We start from the raw sequence: 20,546 nt of genomic DNA on the forward strand, positions 1-20,546 counted from the left end.
AGTGATTTCCCATGTGAAAGAGCAACGGATAGCACATGATGAAACTGAAGACAATGTGATACAGGAAGATGTTCTGGAACCTTATGCTCACAAGAAATTTAGAATAAAGAATGTGTTCTCAATTTAGAAGAAAATGATCTAAGAGAAGAGTTGCTTGATTAAATACAGGTGGACAGGCATAGTAAGATCAATGAAAGAAATAAACTACAGAAAGTCAATAAAATCCAGAAAGTTAGAAGTTTGGTAAAACAAATGAACACAGTAACTGACTGTTCATACAGATTCATGTGATATAACAGAAGTAAATAGGATATACTACTATGCAGCTTAATTAATAACAGATAGTCTTACCACAAAAACATGGGGCAGTAAGAGAAAGGAAGGGGAGAAATTAAATGTCATCAGAGAAGAGTTGAATATTGAAAATTATAAAGCAATTAAGACAAGTATCACTGTTAGAAGAGTATAGAAGAGGGAACAGATCAACAGAAATACTCAGAAAGATAAACATGATAAACACAATATGCAGTATTAGAACAGATCAGGATCTATCTTGCACTATCGCAAATAATAAGCTAAAAATATTGGCACAGACAGAAAAACGTAGAAGATATGCAGATAAATATAAAGGAAAAGTACAAAATAAGCAACTTATTGATGACCCACAAAGTTTTATAGAAAATTGTGAAACAAGGCAAAACCAATCGAAACAAAAGAAGAAATAGATACATTTTAGATAAATATCTATGAGGATCCTGTGGAACATAAAGATGCTGCTGAATGGAGAGAAGGAGTAAAAGAAAGAATAAGAAAGTCAAAAGTACAGGATATGAAATGGAATGAAGTAAAGGCCAGAAAGATTGAAACAAAGTTAAGAAAAGCTCCTTATTGGAAAACCCCAGGCCCTGATGCACTACCTAACTTCTGGCTAAAAGTATTCACATCTTCATATGAAGATTTAGCCATGAGTAATTATTTATTTGCAGACCCCAAACAAACACCAACCTGGTTAACAACAGGAAAAACAATATGCCTATTTAAGAGCAAACCTGTAAGCTATCCTAAAAACTATAGACCAATAACTTGCCTTTCTGATGACATATAAACTATACACTGGAATTGATGTCGACAGAGTGTATAGTCTCTTAAAAGAAAACTCAGTCATGGCAATAGAACAAATGGTTAACAAAGATAGTCATATTGGACAAAAGATCATTTACTGTTAAAGTCATAATGGAGAACTGCAAAAAGGGGAACAATCTTCATATGGCATGTATAGACTACAAAAAAACATTTCACAGTATTCCATATTTATAGATAAAAGAGTGCTTAAAAATGTATATGATACCTCCTACACTGATCAATTATATTAAATTAACCATGAAGCAGTGGCAAACCGCTTTGCAGTTAAAGTGTGATAAAAGACAAATTATTATTCCAGGGATAAACATGCAAAGGGGGATATTCCAGGGTGAATCTTTGTCACCGCTGCACTTTTGTCTTGCTTTTAACCCATTAAGCTGTCTACTTAACAGATTAGGTCATGGTTACAATTTGGCTCACAGAAAATAACAAAGTGTAAAGACTTCTCATCTTGTTTTTGTGGGTGATTTAAAACTGTATAGTTCATCAGATGAGGAACTGAAAGTACAACTGCAAGTGGTCAAAACATTTTCAGATGCTATAAGAATGTTATTTGGTCTTGATAAATATGCAGAATCAACCTTTAAAGCAAGAAAGCTGCAGCACCAAGAAAACATCAGCCTGGGACTGAAATGTGATATAAAAGAACTTGACCAAGAGGGAGTGCCTAAATATTTGGAAACTGATGAAGCATCAACAATAAAGCACAAACAAATGTGAATAAAACTTAGTAATGAATATTTTAGAAGACCAAAATTTATACTGAAAACAATGCTGACATCTAGGAACAAAGTCCGATTTATAAACCGATTTGCCCTTCCTGTCCTAACTTAAAGTTTTGTAGTGACTGACTGGCCCCAAAAGGTGTTGGATCAGTTGGACAAGAAAATAAGAAGGATGCTTCATGCTCATCAAATGATTTATAGAAATCAGTGCATACCAAGTCTATATATTCCCCATTCTGAAGGAGGTATGGGTCTTCTCAAAACTGATTTCATGTATAGATCTGTGACAGTGGAATTGCATACATATCTGCTGACCTCACAAGACCCAAATGTAGTGAAAGTTTTAAAACATGAGGAGAATCTAAGATGGCTTCCCTTCTTAGTTTAGCAGAACCATATTGATGTCAAGTGGGAATGGAAATCAAACCAGTAGTAGATAAAAGTCAGATAGCAACTGAATGTGCCAAAAAACAAAAGAAAGACTATATGATAAAGGATCAGATGAGAAAGAAAGAAATGTGGAAAATCCATAAATATAGCTGCAAGTATATAAAATTCCTGGACCAACTTCATTTTGATCAAGGTCAAATACAGGAAAGGTTAAGAAGACATTAATTTAAACAAAAAGACAAAAGGTTAATATTGTCTGCCCTAGATAGTGGACTACATACACATTGGTTTACATTTGAACATGTTTTCATTTGAACATGTGAGAGATGCAGACAGATGTAGGTCTTGTAAAAACAGAATTGCAAAACAGTCCCACATCTTGTTGCTGGTTGTGATATACTAATGGCAGAAGGATTGTATACCGAAATTCCTAATAATGTGGCAAGACTGTTGCATTGGGGATTATGCAAACAGTATAATATTGAAGTAGTATTGGAAACACCAGCCACAAAGCATTATAGAAAATAATGAAGTTTATATCACATGGGATCACCCATTACCACAGTTCAAAAAAGCAGAACACCAGATCTAGTGGTCCATGAAAAGAAGACAAAAGTAGTATTCATCACTGAAATTCCTAGACCCACTGACTACAGTGTATTACATACAGAGAGACACAGTGTCATAAAATACCAGGATTTGTAAGCAGAAATGAGGGTAGTGTGGAAGAAAGATACCCAAACAGTTCCAGTAGTAGTAGTAGGAGCAACGGGTCATATAAAAAATAATTTGCAGTCATACTTAGATATGTTACCAATACATGTAAAAAATGTCTTATCATACCGTTCAGCAAAAACATGGCCCCTACTGATTACCACATCAACGGCAACCCCTAAGCACACAGCTTGTAGTGAGAGACCTGGGTACTCAGATTGACAACAATCTCATATTCGACCATCATGTAGCAGCAGTGGTCAGAAAAGCCTTTTACTTGGTTCATCCCATAAGTAAAGAGATTGCATCCAGAAAAAAGGAGGCTATTACCTCTCTGTACTCCTCCCTCATTAGGCCAATACTTGAGTATAACACCCCGTTTGTTATGTACCTCTCCAAACACCTGCACCAACTGGAAAAGCCACAGAAATACCTCACAAAGAGAATCCATGGCCTCCAACACCTGTCCTATGCAGATAGGCTCAAATCACTATCACTCTACTCGGTATCATACAGATTGCTCAGGGGGTGATCTGTATCACATCTGCAAGGCAATCTCTGACCCTGCCCTGCTAGAGATGCTCCATATCTGCAAGTCTAATTCCTTGAGCAATGCCCACTCAAAAGGCCTAAATCTAATATGCAACATCAACAAGACCTGCTGGAGGGACAGGTTTGTCTCCCAGAGGCTGCCCCATCTCTCTAATAGACTCCCCATATATGTCAAACAGAGTACCCCGCTGACCCTCTTAAAGGGCAACCTTGATGAGTGGATGGGAAACTATAAATTTGTCCCAGGATTTCTATCTGTGTCCCTGACATTTATTTTCAAAGATCATTCAGTATAGCACAATAAGTACCTCACAGTGGTGGTTATGTGATAGGAGCTGGATGATGAATCTCTCTATTTTGAAGTAGTAAAAATGTAGAAGATGCAGATTAGTTTTATTTTGCTATTTTCCATGGTATAGATGAAATAAAATAATTTAGGCAGTAGAGCCATATTAGTTAATAATAGTCTTGTTAATGGTGATGGACATTGCTGGTCTATATAAATCACCAAATGTCCTCTGTAAGGATAATTTTAAGATATTTAAAGTCATGCACAGTATTTGTGATGTAGAGTTAACCTTAATAGCTTGTATATTGCAGGTAGTGTTAGATATTGGAGGACAAAGATCATGAACTTTGTCTTCTTTTACTGAGTATCAACTCACTGCCTTTCAGCTAGGAAAGTAGGATATTATTTGGTTCATAAGAATGGGTCTACTTCTAAATTTTGAAGTTTTGTAACTTCAAATTTCTTATGGTCAAGACATAAGACCATAAGATCGAAGTTTTGAAACTTCAAAATGTAAATAAAAAAAAATAGAAACAAAAAGATATATTTTTTACATTTTTACAGGGGGGTAAGCCCCCCTGCACCCCCCACACACCCTGCTAATTAAATATACCAACTCCAAGATCACATACAGCGAGGAAAATGGTAAATATACTGTTCTACACTGTACAGCGATCTCCGTTTAAACGGTTCGAAGTTTCAAAACGTATGTGCTTATGGTACTATGTAATATGGTTCAGTTATTTGCATGTTGAAACAGCTTCACACCTTAAGTTTGAAGATGCATATTATTAGAGAAAATGATAAACAACAATGGACACAGAATTGTGTCTTTGGGCTCTCCAGTGTTAGATGCAAATTTTTCTGACATGCAGCTGAACTAGGCAACTGTCTGTAATCTACAGTGAAAGTAATTAGAAAACCAAGTTCTAATCTATGATTTTACACCAGGAGCATGACTGCTCTGTAATAAAATGTCATAGCTGACTACATCAAATACTTTGAAGAAATCTAAAATAATACACTTTGTAATGATTTCTCTGAATGCTATGACCAGGTTGAAAATCTGTAACAGCAATTTTAATGTAAACTTAGTCTGGCAGTTAAGAACAGAGATCAGTCTCAGGGTTTTAGAAAACTGCCATTTATATAGAAACAAGTCAATACTTTTTAGTGTTGTGATATTCCCCTCATTTGAACAGTTCTATAATGTCCTTTCAATTTTTAACTGTTTCTGTAGTGATGATGATGGAAAGGTTTATTCCTTCAGGCTCCTATTTATAAGAGTTAGTGGGTAGCCAATGTGGTTTGCTAGTTTCTCCAGGCAGATTGATGGGTAATTGCCCATATATGGTGACTAATGAGTATTGATTACCTGTACTGTTTTATGGACTTTGGGATAACAGGATCAAAGAATGATGCTGGTTTAGTGAGTGTGGTTGTGTGACTTTGGAAACCCATGTGTACTTTTAGATTAGTGATGTGAAGGAACTTTGCAAGGTATCAGCTCTGTATTGGTGTATTGGTAGATTGAGTGGGTTGTGATAATTTCCCTTAGTATGACCAAGTATTTAATTTATCATATTCAAAAATGGGGTATGTTTATATCAGTTTCTCTTTTATAAATTTATATAGCAGTTTTGCTATGGTAATCTAACCTGTTTTGAAATTTATTTTTTTCTTTGCTGCTGATTAAAGATATTATGTCCTCTTGTATTTTGTAGGTTTTCAAGATAGTTTTCTCTAACTTTGTGCATTGTTTTATAGAGGAATCTATCCAGGGGAGTGATGACGTCTTATTTTTAATGGCTCTGGATAGTGAATGTTTATCTAGCAAAGACAGGATTATGCCACTGAAAAGTTGTTCCTAAGTATTTATGGTATTTTTAATATTGTGGATTCAATTATTGAGGGCTCATATATGATATCTATATGTAGGTGTTTCTAGTTTCTAACCATCTTTTTTATTTTTTTCATTGTTGTGGTAGGTACATATTTTCCAGAGTGTAAGTATGGAGGTTATGGTCCAGCAGTGTAGTCAGGAAGTATTCCAGTAAAGAGCAAAGTTGTTTGGGTCCTTTGTAATTATCCTTGTGGTACGCTGGCCTAGGATATTTTCTGTTTATTAGATGGCTGAAGCCTAACATGTGCAGCTTGTAGTCTCAATATTCTCCACTGTTGTATTCTGCAGAAGACTCCTAGGAGTAGGATTTCTTCTCTACAATTGTCATCAAGTCATTTAAGAGATTTCTAGGAGTAATTGAACATTTTTATCATGTTTTATGTATACACATCCAATGTGAAGCTGTTTGCTGTTACCTAAAGTTACAGTTATAAGTAAGGATTCCAGTCTTTATTCATTTGGTGCCTATTTGGGGGAAGTTTAGAGTTCACGGAGTTTTAGACTGTTACATGCATGTCCCTGATCCCTTAGCTGTTATATCTTTTCTGTAACTCATATATCTTCAGATATTGATTTTCTATATTGGATATGTGGTTCTGAGACAATGAGGATGTTTGGCTTAGATTGGTTGGTCCATGTTTGAAAATGATGGATTTTATCATAGATATATCTTGTGTTTATGTAAAGGATATTTGTATTGCCTTAATATAGTCAGGTATAATAGTTGAGGTTGTATATGTAGGATGCTGCTCATGGACTGGTCCAGCATTTATTTCAGTGTCTGCATAAGCAGGAGTTTATTGCTTATTGTTTTGTAATTTTGCAATACTAAGATGTTGTTTCTTTGCTACGCATATAAATTAAACATTTTTCTTTTGTTGCTTTTTGACAGTAGGGGAGGACTAAGGTAAGATTGAAATCTGTGGCAAGCATTTAGAACATATATGTCAAGTTTGCACTCTGTGCTAATGTTTGGGATGTGTTAAGTATAGTTATGAATAATATTAGACAAGTGGTAATGGCTAACATGAATGATGTGTGATATTTATGTTTTTGAAACAACATTGCTAAAAGAATAAAGAATTTAGCTTTGTGTTTATACTTGTACAAATGGTAGTGTTTATTAATGTGTATGTTAGATTATTTCATAATGGACATGGCTAAGCTTGTGTTTGTATAGAGAGAACACATTGGCTGGGAAAAAGTTCAGAGAGGAACTGAGGGTCAAACCTCTAACATACAGAGTCATTCTATCAATCTATACATGTACAAACAGTTGGATCCATTCAGTTCATTCGTTAGGTAGATAACTGAAATATTAAAACTAAGTAGCAACATGAAAAAAAGAATGTCAAGCGAAGAGCCACCAAACTGGAAGAACAAGTATTTTATTTAAACACTGAGACATAATAAAACAATAAAAGGTTTCTCTGTCAATCCGCAAGTGATCCACAAGTAAGCGCTTTCGTTTAATATCTATTAAACTACCTCAGAAAATGTATCAAGTGACATCACTTCCTTTTATACTAAACTTCATTCATTAAAAAGAAACACATGACTCTACTAGTATTTAAGCATGCCTCTACCTCTACAAATGAAATAAAACAAATCTAACCTAAATAGCAACTGAAGAGCATTGAAATACATAAATTACATGCATTACATGTTAAAGGTATGAAAAACGCCAAATAAATATATATGCATATGTACATATTAAAGTGTAAATGGATGTGTACATATTAAAATACTATGCTAGAATATTTTATTATATTATGTTTTATCAATATATATATATATATATATATATATATATATATATATATATATATACAAATATGTTTTATAAAAATCCCTAAAAAAATGTCATATTCAACAGTGTATGAATTTTTGAGCTCATATCTATGTTTAATATAGCAATAAAGATATTATCGCTATACTTAAAGAATTTATATATTCTATCAGCTTCATAATGGACTTATATATTTACTTACAATGTTTAAAAAATATGAATAAAAATTGATGTTAAAATAATTATAAAAATAATTTACTTATAAATATTAAATATATAAATAAACAAATAAATTATTAAATATACATCAATATACACTAATGATATTATTTTAGTTGTTACTACTAATCTCTCTCTCTCTCTCTCTCTCTATATATATATATATGTAAAAATAATTTAATCTTTATATATATAAATTATACTATATCTCAAACTATTATTTTATTTCTATTTAATGTCTTTAATTTTAAAATAGGAGCTATTGAACTGCGTTCATTTATGCCTGGCCATGTATCAGCCAATGTTCTAATCTGCCACTGCAATTCTTTATGTTCTAAAAATAAGCCCCAAGGTCTTTTTTCTTCTATTTCTACATGATCTATTGCTATAAAAGAAAATTGATGGTCTCTATATTCATTAATGTGCTTTGCTAGCGCATTATTACATTTATTTTTCTTGATAGCATATTCATGCTCATATATTCTTTGTGCTAGAGCTCTCTCTGTTTTCCCTATGTAGAAGATGGGGCAGGAATTGCACGTGGCTAGATACACTACTGCTTTAGATTTACAATTGTATTTTCCATTCAAATAGTATTTATTTTTCCTAAGATGGAAGAAGTCTCCTATTCTAACTTTAAAACACCAATTGCAGGCTCCACATTTACTCATTCCTTTAATTTTATTACTTGTTGAGTGGATCCCTGTTTTTAATATATATTTAAAACTTTTCCCTTTTCTATAAACAATCTTTCGTATTTCTCCTATATGCTTTTTACATTGTGGGTCCTCCATAAGTATGGCCCAATTGTTGATAATTATTTCTCTAATTATATGATGTTCCTGAGAAAAGGTAATTACCAAAGCTTTTGAAAATTCATTCTTTCCATCTTTATTAATAGTTTCATTTATTATTATGTTATCATAACTATTAGTTCTAATATTAGGTACATTACTGACATCACCTACTTCATTTCGCTTTTGTAAAATGGGCCTAAAGTGTCCGCTTAATCTTTTTTTGGTAACTTCATGTATTAAAGCATCAACTAATGTCACTGGATAGTTCCTATTAATGAACATGTCGCACAAAAAACTGCATTCCAATTCAAATGTTTTTTATAAATAGCAACATGATTGGATGTAATGTGAGTAAAATGGAGTAAAGCAGAAAGGTAGAGGCTATTATAGATTGGAGAACACCAAGATGATTAATTTATTTTCTTTTTACTGTATTGTATTCACATTTGTTTACCAGGATGGGGCACAATGATCTCCATAGACCAGTTCAGACTCATCTTGGGAGCACCACCTGGTTAAATGACTCAGAGTCATGCAATTAGGTAATGGAGGCTGAGGGAATCAAACCCTGGACAACTGGACCACAAGAAACAGCTCATTAACAGCACTTTAATCACATGTTCCAGTGGATCCCTATCAGAAGCTTGAGTTTTCAGAAACTCAAAGTTCATACTGTTGAGACAATATGTTTGAGTTTCCAAAGCTCAAAGCTTTTGAATGGAGATCACGATACAGTGCAAATAGGGGAATTTACCCTTTCCCCCACTGTAGTGCGATCTAAGAGTTGGCATATATAATATGCAGGGGGTGTGGGGGGTACATGGGGGGCTTGCCCCCCTGCAAAAACATGGAAAAAAGGTATATTTTTGTTATTTGTTTATTTTTTTTAAGTTTGAGTTTTTGCAAACTTGATCATTTCAGCAATATGAATTTTGAGTTTCTGAACACTCGAGCTTCTGACATAGACTCGCTCCAACTGTTAGACTAATATACCGATAAACGAAAACAATGGCATGGCAAGTGAGTGAGTATGTATCACATTTAAAATGGGCTGCTGAAAAAAAGTAGTAAAAATATTGTAAGGACACTTATACAACAGCTACACAATGGGTATGTCTGTTATAACAGACAATATATTCATCCTACCTTCAAGTATATGATTTTTCCATGGAAAATGAAAAATAAAGCAATAGCTATGTAAAGTAATTGCTGATTTGCTATGTCTAAACATATGCCTTCCATTTGATACAGTTTAAGCCTCACAATGAGTCTGTTACAGCGGGCTGCCAGGTGTTGGGTGGTATGTAAAAATACAAGGACAGAAATAAAGAGAAGATTGTGTGAAAAGTCATAAATTAAACACATGAAATGTTTTGTACAATAATAATAGTATATTAACATTAATGCAAATGCATACACATCATGCCTAAAATGAAAACTCAGTTACATGTATATTGCAGCAACTATACTGCTGATTAAGCAAGTAACATAGTAAGCAAAAGCTGTGGTCTGTAATCAACTAATGCCACAGTCATACACAAGGATAAACCTGTGCTGCAATATTGTATGTGGTAGTATAAGCATATAACTTTAACAGCAATAAACCAGTAGTAATGACTAATATGTTAATAGGAAAAGAATCCCACATAGTACTTTACAGACCTGCAAGACAGTAGGGGCCACACTGATGTAATGCAAACACATGTCACAAAAGATGCAAACTAAAGGCAAAAATAAGCACACCAGACAGTTGGGAAAAGGCTTAATTGGGGCTGGTCTATATCACATCAGCGAACGCTAAAAATAGCAAATGCTGATATTTCAAACTTCAAAGTCCGAAAGCTGAAAACAGAGAAGGAACGGATCAGCTAATTTTTTCCCAGGGAAAATATTCACTTTGCCATTCTCCAGGCTTTGCTGTTTTCCCTACTGTGGTGCGATCTCGGAGTTGGTATATTTAAGTTGGGAAGAGCACAGCCCACCACTTAATTTTGATTGTATGCTTATTTTTTTTTTTTTAAATTCGCTGATCTGTTTCTTCGCTGTTTTCATCTTTTGGACTTTGAAGTTTGATATATCAGCATTCGCTATTTTTAGCGTTCACTGATGTGATATAGACCGAAATGGGGAACACTGAAATTTATAACATAAAACACACTATGTAGTCAAAGGAAAACTGTGTTTGATATACTGCTAGCTGACAGCATGAACCAGTCAGTCTCTATACCCAGAGAATAGTTTGAAGTGATCATCTCTGCAGTGGTAGTTATTAGTTATGCAAGTGAAATATTATAACAATGTAACAACAATTTTGAGTCTAGGTCAATGAACTGGACAACAGAAGGCTGGAAGAGGCTATTGCAAACTGTAATAAAGCAAATTAATTAATAAAGATGAGCAGTGCCATGACAGGAAAGAATAAAAGTATCAGATTTTAAACATGCTGCAGAAAAAGCAACTAAATGGGAAAGGTTGACATTATTGCAAGGGTCATTACATCACAGATACATGATAGGTTTATGGGTTATAATACAGAAAAAAACAGTACCTGTGACTTGTTTGATATGTACTACATATGTGTTTGCTTTGTGTCACTGATATATACATTATTAGCTTCTTTAAGCAGTTCTAAAAATTGGCCACTATGTTTATCCATTTTAAACCTTAACAGGGGCTATTCACATTTATATAAAACACTGCCCATCTTTGCTCTTTCTTTCTACCCAGAATTGTTTCTTTTCTTACTCTTGTTTATTTTGGCTGTTAAACACAACCTTGTTGACTTTAAGCTGTCTTCAAGACGGACTTCCCAAAAAGTTGTGATGCAATGCCTTGACTTGTCAAATTTAAAAAAATCAGTGTTTTGTAGGGGCCCAGCACCCTACACCCCTATATTACTGACTACGTCACCCACACCCCCTGCTGTTGTATATACTAACTCAAATATCACACATATCGCAAAGAATGGAAGATCATCTAGTCTTAGTATAGAGAACAGCTTCCCTAATCCATGATAGCACTGATTGAATCTGATCCCAGGGTATTGCTACAGCCAGTGTGTGGCACAATTAAGAAAATGTGAATAGCATAGCTCTCAATGAATTGTCTCTCAGATTATAGGACTACATTCCTTTTCTTTTCACGCACTATTTTCCTTTTGCTGGTAATCTCTTAATGTCATTTATCAGTTCAGATATGTAGGTCCTGTCGCTGTTTATATTTATTTACACTTACCTGTATGATCCTGCTTATTGTCAGTGGATTCTCTAATTACTTTTCTTCTAGAATTCAGACCTGTAGAACTAATTGCATTATCATATCTACTGACCTTTACAAAACACAAGGTACCAGCAATCACAACTAATACATACACTGGAAATTTTTAACTTCATGGCCAGTTTTTCTTGCTGTCATGTCAATTACTTTAATTTGATTGTTTTCCAGCTTAAGTTGGACCATGGGTGGACATAAAACATAAGGAAGGCAAAAACAAATGTTACAGTAGTAGCAGACAAATGTACTAACAACAGAAGTTGCAGCTTAGTATCACTTCAACACGATGTGTCCTCGGACTTCATACATGGCACACCAAGCAATCGCGTTACAGAAGTAAAATGATTCATTTGTGCATTTTCATCTCAAACTGTAAATGATTGCTCTATATATATATATATATATATATATATATATATATATATATCTATAGATATATAGATATATATATATATCTAGATATATATAGATATATATATAAGCGCTAACAAAAGCATATCTACACTTCGTGAGATCAGAAACTTCTCATAATTTGGATTACATTCTAATTCCAGACAGAAAAAACAGACCATCTGCAGTCATCCTCCATTACTATGATAGTTGTCTCTGCTTGGTGTGTGACTTTCCACTGTCAGCCTATTTGAAACATTTATTTACCTCAGAGCACAGACATAAAAATACTTCCAGAAACCACAGCCAGCCTGGCAATGTGAGTACTGAATGAAAAGTACTCTCAAAGTTGTACAGTTACTACTATGCTTTCAGTCATATGTCAGTCTAGCTCAGATACTCAGTTTCACAGTTAATATTCTTTGAGTGAATAAAATATATATTTACTTATTTATTTGGTTTACTTTTGTTGATGTGAGTAACTACAGAGGGATTAAATTGATCAGTCACAGCATGAAGTTATGGGAAAGAGTAGTGGAAGCAAGGTTAAGAAGGGACGTGATGATTAGTGATCAGCAGTATGGTTTCATGCCGGGAAAGAGCACTACAGATGCAATGTTTGCTCTGAGAGTGTTGATGGAGAAGTACAGAGAATGTCAGAAGGAGTTGCATTGTGTTTTAGTAGACTTGGAGAAAGCATATGACAGGGTGCCTAGAGAGGAGATGTGGTATTGTATGAGGAAGTCAGGAGTGTCAGAGAAGTATATGAGTGGTACAGGATATGTACGAGGGTAGTGTGACAGCGGTGAGGTCTGCGGTGGGAGTGATGGATGCGTTTAAGGTGGAGGTGGGGTTACATCAAGGATCAGCTCTGAGCCCTTTCTTATTTGCAATGGTGATGGACAGGTTGACAGACGAGATCAGACAGGAGTCCCCGTGGACTATGATGTTTTCAGATGACATTATGATCTGTAGTGAGAGTAGGGAACAGGTGGAGGAGACCCTGAAGAGATGGAGATATGCCCTAGAGAGAAGAGGAATGAATGTCAGCAGGACTAAGACAGAAAATATGTGTGTGAATGAGAGGGAGGATAGAGGAATGGTGAGGATGCAAGTAGTAGAGGTGGCAAAGGTGAATGAGTTTAAATACTTGGGGTCAATAGTTCAGAGTAATGGTGAGTGTGGAAGAGAGGTGAAGAAGAGAGTACAGGCAGGATGGAGTGGAGAAGAGTGTCAGGAGTGATTTGTAACAGACGAGTACCTGTAAGAGTGAAAGGGAAGGTCTACAAGAGGGTAGTGAGACCAGTTATGTTATATGGGTTGGAGACAGTGGCATTGACAAAAAGGCAGGAGTTTGAGCTGGATGTGGCAAAGTTAAAGATGTTAATATTTGCACTGGGTGTGACGAGGGTGGACAGGATTAGGAATAAGTATATGAGAGGGTCAGCCCAGGTTGGAAGGTTTGGAGACAAAGCCAGAGAGGCAAGATTACATTGGTTTGGACATGTGCTGAGGAGGGATGCTGAGTATATTGTGAATGGAAATCTCCATAGGCAGAGGTTTCCATTCACTTCAATGTGGTGTGATCTCGGAGTTGGTATATTTAAGTAGTGGGGGGTGTGGTGGGTGCAGGGGGTCTTGCCCTCCTGCTTACAACAGTTTATTTTGTTGTCCGTTGTGTTTTTTTTTTTTTTTAGGTAGTCGAAGTTATGTAACTTCAAACATAATGGTCCGACCATTAGGTGTTCGAAGCCATGTTACTTCGACTATGTGATATAGACCCATCATACTCAATGATAGGTCTGATGAATGCCAAATACAGTGGAACAATGACTTTCTTGGACTTAGATGCCATTCCTTTGTTTATAAGTTGCGCAACTTAGAATATTTTCCTCACCACTGTAAACATGTGATGATCAAAGGCTAGATTACTATCTACTATTGTGTGCAGTATCCTCAAGATAGGAGAACACAGATCACAGACTGTGCTCCATGGCAGGGATAGCCACTTAGTGTAAAATATGGGTCTAGGTGATTCGGTCATGTTGACCAATGTTGCCAAAATGGGCATGGATAGTTACTGGTGATAAGTGGGTTGAGGACTTGGCCTACTCTGCCCTATGCCAAGTACCCTTGCTAATAATGGGAGGGGTATATGTGCCCCTATTGGCCAGTGTGTGCCTGCCATAAAGCCCAGCAGCCCTGGATCAATAAGCTACTGGCTGGCCCATATCTAGTTGCCCAGCCTGGGTTACCTGGGATAGCTCTGTTGAGCAAAAGCTGGACGTAAAACCAGCCAACCTGACAAACATGAACTGAGAATTGCTACACATAATGTAGGTTCACTGACAGGATGCAGCTTGGAAGTGGATGACATGATGATACAGAGGAGGCTGGACATCCTATGTATCCAAGAGGTGAGATGGAAAGGCAGTGCAGCAAAGCCACTTGGCTTGCGATCCTGACTCTACTACTCAGGAGAGGGACATGCTAGAAATGGTGTAGGAATTGTGATGAGAGAGAGGCTTCAGAAGGCAGTGAAGGATATCATCAGAATTAATGACAGACTCATAGTAATCAGACTATAGTGTAATGATAGGGCAGTATTCATAATCTCAGCCTATGCCCCACAGCAGGGTTGTGATAGTGAGGAAAAGAGTGCATTCAGAAAGCAGCTGCAGGACCTACTAGATAAAGCAGGACAACCTGAATTGATGTTGATAATGGGTGACTTAAAAGAACTTATCGGGACAGCTGGAACAGGATATGAGGACTGCCTGGATCCATATGGGTGGGGGAACAGGAATAAAGAGGGAGAAGCCATTCTAGACTTCTATCTGGCAAATGGCTTAATAGTAGAAAGAGAGACAGTCACAAGATCACGTACAAGAGTAGCCAACATGCAACTCAGGTAGACTTCCTCCTAGTAAGGAAAAGGCACTGGGGTAGAATCCATGATTGCAAAGTCATCCCCAGTGAAACAGTCGGCCCACAGCATAAACCACTAGTTGCCACAATCAGCTGCAAGAGAAGGCTCTAAGGTCAACAGAGACCAGGCTGAAGACCTGGAAGTTGACTGGAGAGAAGGCACAACCATTCAAGGACTCTAACACCCCAAGAACAGGAGGAAATAGGTGGAGATGAACAAGAATGGCAGCGCCTAAAAACAGCATGTGTTAGGACTACAGAAAAGATATGTGGCCAAGACAGGTATGGAAATAAGGCACATAAGGAAAGATGGTAGTAGAATGCAGAAGTCCAGTAAGTCATCAAAAGAAAGAAGGAGTGCAGGAAGAAGTGGTAGATAGAAAAGACTGACCAAGCTAGGAAGGACTACTGGTTGGCAAACAAAGAAGCTAAGAAAGAAGTTGCAATAGCAAAGAATAGGGCATCAGAGGCACTGTACCAACATCTAGAGAGTGACTCAGTAAGTGGCACAAAGAAACTATATCGGGTTTCAAGACAAAGACAGAAAGATAAAGAAGATAATCCCCTTCATAAGAGATGTCAGCAACAACCTGTTCACCAGTCCACAGAACTTCAAAGGCAGATGGGAGGAGTATTTCCAGCAGCTTCTGTACTGTACTACTACTGTACTACACAGAAGCTGTACTGCCCCAGAAACAGCCTACAATTAGAGAGAAGAGGAGCCCACCCTAGAAGAAGTAAGAACAGCACTAAGGAAAATGATGTCAGGGAAAGCAACAGGCTCAGATGGGGTCACAGCAGATATGATAAAGATGCTGGGTGAGATAGGGGAGAAATGGCTCCTGAGGGTACTAATAGCAGTGTGGAGAGAAAGGTGTATCCCAGATGACTGGAGAATAAGCATACTCATGCCAGTGTAAAAGAACAAAGGGGACATCTACAACTCTGGGCAGTACAGAGGCATCAGACTCCTATCACATTGCATGAAAGTTCTGGAGAGGGTGATTGATAAATGGATATGCAGAGTAGTAGAATGTAAAATGGGAGATGAGCAGTTCGGATTCAGATCAGCATGCAGCACAACTGACCAGATGTTTGCAGTGAGACAGATACCTGAGAAGAAGCTAGAGATGAGGAGAGAGTCCAACCTGGCATTCCTAGACTTGGAGAAAGCATATGACAAGGTCCCAAGGAAGCTGATCTGGGCAGTACTGTGGTGGTTTGAAGTCCCAGAAACATTGGTAGAATTAGTGCAGGCTATGTATAAGGACCCAATGACTCAAGTACAAACAGTGCTCGGCCTCACAGAGGGGTTCCCAGTGGGAGTGGGTATACACCAGGGTTCATGTCTGAGCCCACTGCTGTTCATACTGGTGATGGACTAGATTAGCAAACAAGTCAGAGGGGACAGATCAACAAACTTGCTGTATGCAGACGATGTGGCATTACAGGCAAACTCTGAGCTAGAACTTCAGCAAAGGATAGGAGAATGCAATGCAAAACTGAAGGCACATGGGATAAAACTAAGCAAAGATAAGATGGTGGTAATGGCAACAAATTGGGGAAATCAGAAGAAGCTGAGAATAGAGATAGAAGGGAAGATAGTGGAACAGGTAAACAGCTTCAAGTATCTGGGAGGGGTGGTTGAGGAGAAGGGAAGCCTGAATGAAGAGGTCAAAGCTAGAATCAGAGGGACTGCAGCCAACTGGCATAGAATGTCAGGTGTAGTCTATGACAGAAGAATGCCAAAGAAGGTGAAAAGCAAGGTGTACAAGACAGTGGTGCGACCAGTACTACTGTATGGTACAGAAACCTGGGCAGAAAAGGCAGAGCAGATGAAGAGGCTAGAGGTGATGGAAATGAAGTGCCTGAGAAGGGTGGTAGGATGCACACTATGGGACAGACGAAGAAATGAGGACATAAGAGCAGAAGCCAAAGTAGTTCCAATTGCAGAAAAGATCAAGAAGAACAGATTACGATGGTTTGGACACGTGTAGAAAAGCAGAAGACAATCTGCTGAGGAAGATTTGGGACAGACAGGAAGAAGGTAAGAGGAAGCGAGGACATCCGGCAAAGAGGTGGATGGATTGTGTGAAAGAAGATCTGCGACAGTCAGGCATGAGTGTTGAAGAAGGCAGGAGTGTGGGTCTGAATCAAGAGAGTTAGTGACAGTTAACATGATACACCAAACCCATTTAGAAAAAAATGGGAAAAGGGGGGCTGATGACGATGTGTTTGTTTAAATGCTTATATTAGATAGACACTTAGATCCATATTTGGTCATTGATTTATAAGCATTTTTCATATCAACCTATGACACAGGTAAGTAACTGTAAACCTGCAAGCAGCATAGATATTGGGTTTGATATCACAGTTCTGCAATATTGTTTAACTACATTAAATAGATGTTTAAAAGAGTATTCTGTCAAATGTAAATCTTAAGATCCAGAAGTCTATTGCTTTCAGGCTTAGATTTAACCATTCAGTCCAGTTTTTAACTCAAGTACAGCTTTCTTCTCCAATCAAGATCAATATTTTAACTTTTAAACTTTCATAGGCAAACACATGGAGCAGAATTTACTGTAAAGATGTGAAAATCTTAATGTGCCCTTCACTGCAGGTACATCTTAAGGTCATTTCACCTTCAGAGCAAATAGAATTCCCCCATCACCACTTAGCACCACTATAAGGTTAAACATTTAAAGTTCTAGCAGGATTAGGAGTGCTTTCAGCAAGTAGCTAGAGGTAAGGACTGTCCCCAGTCCTGGATTTGTGAGGAGATCTTAACTCTGAGAATAGCACGGCAGAAACTCAATTTGTCATTTCCTTAACATAGATAACTAATAACAGTGCAATTCTATATGACAATGTATACATTGCACAAGTAAGCAAATACTGTTCTTTGAAGTACTTGCACTTCATTGGATATGTAAACATACTGTGTCACTAATGAAAGACAACATTCAATCTTGTTGATTCCATTATAATGTGATAGCATGTATCTGTGCAATCACCTCTCCCCTTTCCGTTCCTCATCCTTTTTCCATCCATCTATAATAACCAGATCTCACTATTGGACTTCACTGTACTAGCCTCAAGCTTGGATTTCTAAGGCCTCAAAATCTCTTAGCAAAATATTATTTAAAAATTTAAAAATTGTCATCCTTGAACTGTCAGCTTCCAGGTATCTCTTCTTCTTCAATTATATTTTTCCCCAGTTACTACCAAATAGTGCAGTGTGGCACATTTATGTGAATTCCAACCCTCCACTACATCCTAAGTTGTTAAAGTCTGCCCTCATATCCTGGCTTTTCTATACTATTTACTATTTTGTTATCTCTATTGCATATTTTTCTAAGCTCCTTTCTTCTGTTTTGTCACCAGAACTGGGCGCATTACTCAAATATAGTCCACTGAAAAGAAAGCATGTCATTGGTATCTCAGGAAGACAGACATTTAGCTACATATCTCAGTGACCCTTTAGTCTTCACATCTGTCTTTCCACATATTTGCTGCATGATTCATTAATTCATCCAAAGAGTGTTTATGATATAAACCTTTGTCCTTTTTCTCATGTTTCGTCAGTAGTGTCACCACTCAAATCATGCATGGTTCACACTCATAGAAATAGTTAACAAAGCCTTCAGACCACCACATTTTGTGACCACCCCTTGAACTGTAATCTGTATGAACTGCTAAATGCTAGGGCTTAAAGAAAAAACTCCTATGATGGCTTACTGGTTGGCAGAATAAGGTCAAATTCCAGGGAATGCTTTCACTGTAAGTGCATTTCATCCATGTGCTTATTTTTATTTGAGTATATTGCCTTCATGATACTGCTGTAATTCACTCTTTCGTAAGTTTCCCAGTTTCCATGTTATTGTTGTATTTGCTTTGCATCTGCTTTATTACAGAGGGTTCACAGACATAGTGGTAATCCATTTCTTTTAAGTGCTGTTATTTCATTAAACAATTCGCTTAGGGGGAGACACTTTATTCCCAACTTTTTCACTTTCTTGGTTATTTAATAACCATGATATCTAAAAAACAAATGGCCAGCACACAAAAGTCAGCACTATGGATTTATTTTTTTAATTATAATAACATCCAAGGAGAAAAGAACAATCACCAAACCGTTTCGGCAAAGTTGCCTTCATCAGTGTAATAACCAGGATCATTCCCACAGTATTTAAATATGCAAAGTCTCCCTGTCATTGATGGATTAAAGGCATTCATTGAGCCCAGCTGAAAAAAGCGCACCTAACCTGATAATCCAACTCTTTTCATTTTTATTTAATATATTATGCCATCCTGACTTATCTTTCCTATTAAGCATAATTCTGTCTATAACTACAAAATTAAATTTAGCTGTAGGGTACTTAATAGTCTGTTTGTACAGGGTATTTGATGGGTGGGCACATCTAACATCACTCCGATGTTCAGAAATACATATTTTCAAAGCACGAGAAGTTTGTCCAGTACAGAAAGCATAACGTGTGGATATAGCTAAATAAATAACCCAGTCAGACCCACAATTTCCATAAACATGAATATCAAAAACACAAGAAGTATTATGAGAAGTAAATCGTTTAGTTTTGCGAACATATTTAGAAAAACTACAATGTCCACAAGACTGACACCCTATCACAAATTGGCGATCCAATTTAGGCTGCTGTAAACCTATTTTAATTCCACTAATTTGTTTTTTAGTGGTTAAACCATCCACCCAATGTTTTACTCCTCCTGTATGATAAAAAGACATTTGGAAGGTATGAAATAACTCAAGGTATCATCAGATGACAAAATCCCGCAATATTTTTGCACCAAGTCAGTAAATAGATGTATTGCTATCATAAATAGTAACTAATCTAAGTTGAGATTTCGAAACCACTTTGGGTTTATACTGCAATAATTCAGACCCATCAAGGCCCCTAGACATTTTCAGTGAATGAACCACATCCCAATATTTATAGCCCCTATTACCAAACCTTGTAACCAGCCCTTACTCTTGCGCAGCTAGCACCTCATCTGAAGAACAAATCCTACGAAGCTGCATAAATTGGGATTTAGGAGTATTCTTGATTATATGACAAGGATGACAACTACTGGCATGTAAAAGGGTATTAAAGTGTGGATGTTTTCTATAAACTTTACTAGCCAAAACACCATCATCCTGTAAATTAATCTCAACATCCAAAAGAAGTAATTTGTGTAGAATGATAATTAACTGTGAAATGTATACCCCATTTGTTTTCATTCAGGTAGTCAACAAATTAATTTAAATAATCAAGATCTGATTGCCATACTAACCAACAATCATCTAAGTATCAGTACCAGATATCCATAGACTCCAAAAAATATTATGATTAGAATCATAAATGATTTATTCCTCAATATATCCCATAAATCTGTATAAATGGGAGCAAAAGACGCC

Source organism: Protopterus annectens, chromosome 14.part0, assembly GCF_019279795.1.
Source record: "Protopterus annectens isolate FY-2018-M chromosome 14.part0, PAN1.0, whole genome shotgun sequence".
NCBI classification, from domain to species: domain Eukaryota; kingdom Metazoa; phylum Chordata; order Ceratodontiformes; family Protopteridae; genus Protopterus; species Protopterus annectens.